This window comes from Arachis hypogaea, chromosome 1 (assembly GCF_003086295.3).
Source record: "Arachis hypogaea cultivar Tifrunner chromosome 1, arahy.Tifrunner.gnm2.J5K5, whole genome shotgun sequence".
Classification (NCBI taxonomy): Eukaryota; Viridiplantae; Streptophyta; class Magnoliopsida; order Fabales; family Fabaceae; genus Arachis; species Arachis hypogaea.
The window spans coordinates 70,694,127-70,700,560 of NC_092036.1; the positions used below are offsets into that span (position 1 = coordinate 70,694,127).

The 6,434-nt window shown below is 39.0% G+C and overlaps 1 non-coding gene across 1 annotated transcript; it reads right to left on the bottom strand.

The window, feature by feature from the left end:
- Nucleotides 1–5,119: 5,119 nt before the first annotated feature.
- On the bottom strand, nucleotides 5,120–5,225 carry LOC112715028 (small nucleolar RNA R71). The gene has a single exon (XR_003159443.1). It is a non-coding gene; the product is annotated as a small nucleolar RNA R71 (small nucleolar RNA).
- Nucleotides 5,226–6,434: the final 1,209 nt, after the last annotated feature.

The window sequence follows — 6,434 nt, forward strand, 5'->3', positions numbered from 1 at the left end:
GACTTCTAGAGACTTATTTTGTATCTTATGACATTTTTAGATCTGAACTTTGTACATTTTACCGGCATGAGTCTCTAAACTCCATTGTTGGGGGTGAGGAGCTCTGCAGCGTCTCGATGAATTAATGCAATAATTTCTGTTTTCCATTCAAACACGCTTGTTTCTATCTAAGATGCTGATTCGTACTTTACTGTGATGGATGTGATGATCCGTGACACTCATCATCATTCTCAACCTATGAACGTGTGCCTGACAAACACCACCGTTCTACCTCAGATTGAATGAGTATCTCTTAGATTCCTTAATCAGAATCCTCGTGGTATAAGCTAGAATCCATTGGTAGCATCCTTGAGAATCCGGAAAGTTTAAACCTTGTCTGTGGTATTCCAAGTAGGATGCAGGGATTGGATGACTGTTACGAGCTCCAAACTCGCGAGTGTTGGGCATAGTGACAGACGCAAAAGGATCAATGGATCCTATTCCGACGTGATTGAGAACCGACAGATGATTAGCCGTGCTGTGACAGAGCATTTGGACCATTTTCACTGAGAGGATGGGAAGTAGCCATTGACAACGGTGACGCCCTACATACATCTTACCATGGAAGGAGCTTTGCATGATTGAAAGTGAGAAAGCATTATGTTACAAGGATTCAGAAGACAAAGCATCTCCAAAACTCCAATATAGTCTCCATTACTGCGTAACAATTACTTATTTTATGCACTTTCACTTTTTACACTAAAGAACCCTATTGGTATCCTGATTAAGATTAATAGATAACCATACCTTGCTTCAAGCCAACAATCTCCATGGGATTCGATCCTTACTCACGTAAGGTATTACTTGGACGACCCAGTGCACTTGCTGGTTAGTTGTGCGAATTACATATTGTGAAAGTAATTTTCGTGCACCAACTGTAAAAGTGCAGAATGTCAATTGGAATAGAATAATATTATCTTTTATATCTAATCCTAATCAATTTAAAATCTAATTTCTAAAATTAAAATCATATCTTTTCTATTTTAAAATTTGAATTTAAATCAGAATTAATTAAATAATTCACGCCTTGTAACGTGGGGACCACTTGGTTTTACTGGATCCGCGCCTAACTTGGCAGAGAGCTGCGCCTTACTTGAGTGCCAAAATGGGGCCCAGAAATCACCCCCAGTGTTTTTTGCAATTTCTGCACGTGGCGCATGTCACGTGTACGTGTCAGTCACACGTACGCGTCGATGGTCTTCTTCGCGTGTCACGCGTACGCATCAGGTACGCACACGTGTCGCTGCACAAGTCTCCAAATTATTCTCACGCGTCAGGTACGCGCACGCGTCCCTCCTCGCTGATCATCTTCTTTAATTCTTGTCCTCCTTCCATTTGTGCAAGCTTCTTCTCCATCAAATCCAGCCAAAATGCTACCTAAAATAAACAAAATTGCACGAGACTTAAAGTAGTATCTATAATGGCTAAAAGATAATTAATTCTTGGTTAAACTCAACAATTTAAATGCATATTTACTAGAAAAAGATAAGAAAGATGCTCATGCATCAGTAATACTAACTCTGATTCACAAGTCCTAATAACTTCCCAGGGAAGGATTAGAGTTAGTGAAAATGAGTTAGCCAGCAATTTCCAATTACAGGTTAATACTTGAGTATTCCAACTCAAGTGTTTCCAATTAATCAACTCCGAAATCAAGTTGGGAGCTCTAATCCATTAACATGAATGCCATTTTCATAAACATGTAAAGGGAGTAGATAGGAGATATGGTAATTAAAATAAATGAATAAAATTAAAATTGGTACTGATACTTAATTAAAAGAAATTCAACAAGTAATGAAATTGAATATAAAAATAGTTAATTGCATTAATAAATTCAAATTTGACAAAATACAAGCTTGAGTACCAATAACCAAATGGAAAATAAAAGAGTAGAGTGATAGAAAGGCAAACTATAACAATGAAAACTTCAATCGAAGGTAGTAGCAGCTCTCTCCAAATCCAATCCAAAAGTAAAACTAAGAAATACTAAGAACCCTTTGAGAAGTAGTGTTTTTTCTCTCTAGAATTCAAAAACTAAAACAAAACTAAAGTAAAGGTGAAAGTGAAAGTCTCAGCTACAGCCCTGCCTCCAGTCTGTATTTTTGGGCTTAAAAATGGGTCAAAATTAGCCCAGAATTCACCCCGAGCGAGTTCTGATATGTGCAGCACGTGACTGATGACTTGCATCTTTTACCCTTTTTACCCATCTAAAAGGACCATAAAAAGAACACACACTCATTGTATCAATGAAATTTCATGAATCAAATGATAGATATTATGGTACATTGCTTTGAAATGGGTTTGTGTTGAATTTCTGGAGAAAATAGCAACAAAAGGGGAGAAAACAACAAGATAAACCTGGGCGTGTGAAACTGGCGTGCTACTTTGAACAAACGCCACAAAAGTATGTGGACGTGGCATACCAGGAGCTGGGAGTGGCATGCCAGTTCATCAATACAGAAGGGACAACCACCTGGGTGTGCCACTTGGTATCGAAGGCGTGGCACGCCAGCTCCCATCCTCACTTGTGCGTACCACTTGAAGACCCAGGCATGGCACGCCAACACTAGAGAAGGCTAAACAAAGCTGGGCATGCCACTTGAGGTCGAAGGTGTGGCACGCCAACTCTCATTATTCACCTGGGCGTGCCACTTGAATGTTGGGCGTGGCACGTCAGCTACTGGTGCAAGGAAGAATGCTGGGCATGGCACGCCAGTTTTATTCTCCACAGAGGTGAAGAAGGTTCTCCATGGGCGTGGCACACCGGTAGTAAATTCCAGAGAAGAAAGTGAAGCAAGCACAATGGGCATGGCACGCTAGACCCTGGGCGTGCCACGCTAGTTCAACTTTCCAGAGAGGGGAAGAAGAAAACAAAGGCCTGGGCGTGCCATTTGGGCTCGAAGGCATGGCATGCCAGGCTAACCAAGGCTTAACAAAGGCCTGGACGTGCCATTTGGGCTCGAAGGCATGGCACGCCAGGCTAACGAAGGCTTAACAAGGCCTGGGTATGCCACTTGGGCTCGAAGGCATGGCACGCCAGGGACACCAACACATGGAGCGTGCCACTTAAAGAGCTCGGCACTGTGCGCCAAGCCAAATTGGAGGCTGGGCGTGGCACACCACCTAAACGCCAGTCACACGCCAAGCTGAAAGGTCACGTTTATTAAGTTTTCTTTTCCCTCCAATTGTAACTTTCTGTTCTCTTTTGTAATTTTCTTAATTCTAGTGCTAGGAGTAGTATAAATAACCCCTGAAAGTATTGAGAAAGGAGGTTGAGTAGTAGTAGTTTTGTTGAAGCATAGTTATATTTACTTTTTACATCATCTCTTCCATCTCTTGTACCTTTCTCTTAAGCTATGAGTAGCTAAATTCCCTCTCATTGAAAGAAGGAGCTCTATTGTACTTGATGGATTAATGATAGTGAATTTCTTATTCTCTTCATCTTCTCTTTGATTTGCTAGAAGGAATTTCGTTTTAATGTTAGTGTTCAATCATCTTGGGAAAGAGGTTGAATGCAAAATGGGTTTCATGGGAACCTTGGAAAAGGAAACATGAAACCATGCTTGAAATCCCTTCTCACACTTGAATAGAATCTGGGATTTGGTGATTGGATATGGTGACGTATAATCCACCCACTACTTGGACCTATGAGGATGTGTGGTATAATCAGGGACCAAGCATGTCTCTGTTCATGAGCAATTAGACCAAGGAATTAGCTGATTATCAAGATTTGAGAGATTGAGTCACGAAGGGATTGGGGCTCAACCAATCATGATTGCCAAGAGGTCAATGAGTTTCATGATTGAAGATGAGATGAGCTGGATTTAATCCAAAGAGAACAACATCTCCTGATCTCAATTAATTTTCCCTATTCTTATCTTCCACATTCTTTATAGCTTTCTTTACATTCTGTTAATCCCCATTCCCATTTATAATTAAGTCATTTATGTTTCTGCACTTTATATTCTTGCCATTTCCTGTTCTGCACTTTACTGCTTCTCTTTACTTTTGAGTCATTTACATTCCTGCTTATTTACAATTCTGCAATAATACTCTATATTATTCAACTTGACTAATTTACCCATTAATTAAAATTGCTCAAATCTACCAATCTCTGTGGATACGATCCCACTCCACTATGGGTTATTACTTCACGACAATTTTGGTGCGCTTGCCAAAAAGAACGGATTCATGATTTTTTTATGGGGAGTGAATTCCGGTTATTAAGTTTTATGGCGCCGTTGTCCGGGATTGGTTTGAATTTGACAATGACTAAATTGATGGGAAGCCAGATTAAGCACTTTCCTTACCTTGTTAATCCTTTTTCAGTTCTTTTATTTTTCTCTTTTAATTTTGTTTCATTTTACTTGGATCATTTTAGCTATTCATTGTTCATATTTTCATTTTTTTCTTACTCCTCCATTAACTGTTTGATTAATTGCATCAACCAAACTAACTACTAACCTCAACAAGAGTTCTTACTTTACTTGTCATCTGCTAGCTGTTGTTGAATGTATGACAGGTAGAAGGGGGAGAAACTTCATCCTCCTTCGATAGTGAACCTAAAAGGACCTTCCTTAGATTAAGGATGGAAGCAAGAGGTAAAGGCATAGTTGGAGAGGAAGTAGTGAAGGAAGATTTGAGAGCTACTATGGAGGAAGAGGTGCATAACCATGTTGGAGAATATGATGGCAATCATGTTGGGCAAGAGAGGAGAGTCTTAGGTTCTTACATCAACCCAAACCCATGAAACTGTGGCAGTAGCATCCTGAAGCCAACAATTCATGCTAACAACTTTGAGTTAAAACCTCAACTCATCACACTTGTCCAGAATAATTGTTCATATGGAGGGGGTGCCTAAGAGGACCCAAACCAACATCTCACTACATTCTTGAGGATTTGCAACACTATAAAGTTCAATGGCGGACACCCTGACACCTACAAACTACATTTGTTTCCTTTTCCTCACAGAGATAAGGCAGCAAAGTGGTTAGAAGCATTTCCCAAGGAGAGCTTGACCACTTGGGATGAGGTTGTGAATAAGTTTCTAGCAAGATTCTATCCTTCACAGAGAGTCAATATATTGAGAACTGAGGTGTAAACCTTCAGACAGCAAGATAGTGAAACACTTTATGAGGCATGGGAGAGGTTCAAAGAATTGACGAGGAAGTGCCCTCCAGATATGTTCAATGAATGGGTTCAACTACACATCTTCTATGAAGGGCTATCGTATGAAGCAAAATAAGTGGGACAATAAAAAAAGAACATAATTCTGTCACGCGTACGCGTCGGCCATGCATACGCGTCGCTGGTCGTTTGCGCTTGTCACGCGTACACGTCGCTGTGAAATGGGCCAATGCGCGTGCACCCATCAGCCATGTGTGCGCGTTGCTCCTCGCTTTTAATCTCTTGAGTTTCTTGTGTTCCTTCCACTTTGGCATGCCTCCTCTTCATCCTTTAAGCCATTCATGCCCTGTAAACCTAAAAATACTTCACAAACATATCACGGTATCGAATGGTAATAAAGGAGAATTAAAAATTAACAATTTAAAGGTTTAGGAAGCAAGTTTTCAATCATGGAACAAAATTAGGAAGGATTTGTAAAACCATGCAGTTTACATGAATAAGTGTATTAAGGATTGATAAAATTCACTCAATTTAGCACAAGATAAACCATAAAATAGTGGTTTATCATGTACTTTCCCTCTCACTAAACCATAGAACATCTATTAACCTATTTTTCTTTGTAAAATCATCACACTTTTTATCACCCCTCTTTAACTGGTGCCATATTTGAGTAGCATAAATTTTCAATGATGCAAGAGTTGAACCAATAGCAACAAGATTTAAATCATTATATGCCAATTGGCAAACCCATCAAACATTGCTGAATAATGTGCATTCACAGCTTCACCACTTCCATTTCTAAAATAGTTTTAGAATACGAGTAGCAAGAACAAAAATTGAAATAAGAATAAAAATAAGTAATTAACTCCTCCAACTTATTTAAAACATTTGAACATTAAGTATAATACCTAAGTGTTTATAACATAACTAAAGAAAACCTAAAAAATCAAGATTTTCTAGTCATCCTCAAGCGCAATTGAACCTGGACACACTAAACAAGTAATGTTCTCTGATATAATCAAATATGCAAAAAAAAAACTATATATATCAAGGTAACTGACAGTGAAAAACTATAAGATAGATACTGGAATTGATAAATTATCATATGATATATTTAAGAGACATCTAATATTCAATTTACCTTGCTTGAATTTTTCAAGCTCTTCAAAATTCTCAGGTACAAGAGAAGAGAAAAAGTCTCCTTTAAGCCAATCTTCGGTGCATACAAGGGCTTCTACCATCTTATGAGTCAATAAGCTACGATATTA